This window comes from Myotis lucifugus, unplaced genomic scaffold, assembly GCF_000147115.1.
Source record: "Myotis lucifugus unplaced genomic scaffold, Myoluc2.0 scaffold_2277, whole genome shotgun sequence".
Classification (NCBI taxonomy): domain Eukaryota; kingdom Metazoa; phylum Chordata; class Mammalia; order Chiroptera; family Vespertilionidae; genus Myotis; species Myotis lucifugus.
In genome coordinates this window covers 24,169-25,792 of record NW_005873325.1, presented here as the reverse complement: position 1 = coordinate 25,792, position 1,624 = coordinate 24,169, and positions in this window count along the sequence as shown.

Sequence of the window (1,624 nt, the reverse complement as noted above, 5' to 3'; positions counted from 1 at the left end):
GTTCCGCTGTTTGGTCTATTTGCATATTAGGGTTTTATATATATAGATATTTTTATTGATTTTAGAGAGGAAGGGAGAGGAAGAGAGAGATAAAAATATAAATGATGAGAGAGAATCATTGATTGGCTGTTTTCCCACACGCCCCACACTGGGGATGGAGCCCGTGCCCCAACTGAGAATCGAACTGTGACCTCGTTTATAGGTGGACGACAATCAACCACCAAGCCATAGCTGGGCATCATTGATTTTTTTAGAGAGTGAAAGGAGGGGGAGTGACAGGGAGAAAGAAATAGCAATTGGTTGCCTCCCGCATGCGCCCTGGACAAGGGCCTGGGATGGAGCCTGAAACCAAGGTACATGCCCTTGACCAGAATCAAACCAGCGACCCTTCAGTGTGAGGGCCGATGCTCTAATCACTGAGCCAAACCGGCTAGGGCTCTCTCAGTATTTTTAACCAGTCTTATTAAAGAAATTTCACATGATTTTATACTAAGGAAATAAAATTTTGAGGTTATAGCTACTTAAGTACATAATAAAGGTGATATTTAATGGCCTCATTCTGTCTCTCTAATCAAAATTATCTACCTCCAAATGCCCATTTAAAATTTCTTCATTGCATAATATAATCAAGATAATTTTCTCCCTCATTAGACTAAGTAAGACACTATAATAACAGTCTCCTTTGAGTTTCTTAGTTTTATATAAGTATACAAGATTGTCAAAATTTGTTAACTTCAGGAGGAAGTCACTTGAGAAAAGACTACATGGCTCTTAAGGAACTTAATTAATTGGTAACTTGAATACTCGAACTACATAAGACATTTATAAAATTTGATATGTGAAAAAAAAGGTATGAGCTCTACCAAACCTTTTTATTGCCGTGTAATTTTACTTCTGAGGTTCTTCGATTTATTACATTATTCTGATTACACCTGAGAGAAAGTGGGTGTCTTTCTTCTTTTGGTCTGAGTTACAAATGAATTGGGTTTCTAAAAGGCACTCCCCCACCCCAACCTTTGACCAAGAGTTAAGCAGATCCCAAATTCTCTATTAACTGTTCATGGTTATGCTGTGTTCTCTGATTCCATATTTTAATAAATCCTCTAATTTAGGCATTACACAAGCAGAATTTTTTTTTCTAAGAAGTACCAGGATTTTAAAAATGCCAGTAGTAGCCGGTTTATTGTATGGCTTTAAAACTGAATATGTGCAGTCATTCTGATAACAAGAGTACAGGACTGAGTAAACTTATACCTTTAATGAAGAGTGGGGACTTCTTGACTTTATCCTTTTGGCCTGTGTGACCTCTTACTGAGGATCCAGGAGGGAGCCCTTCAGGGAACTCCCAGAGGGAACATCTTCTTGGTTGCTCTGTGGCTTGGTCCTTGAGAACCAACTTGTTTGAGGATGTGAACCTTATACAATGTGTGAATGTATCTAAGAGACTTCTCACCTCTAGGCACTGTCTTCCCAGTGGTTGGCATACAGTGATGAGATGATAAATATTTGCCAAGTGAATGACTGGAATAAGAATGAACTATTTTAAAACTTTTGTTTAAAAAATGAGTTCACAACTTGAGCCAAGCCATGCCATCTGTTGGAAGGCTATTTATAGTTCCTAAGT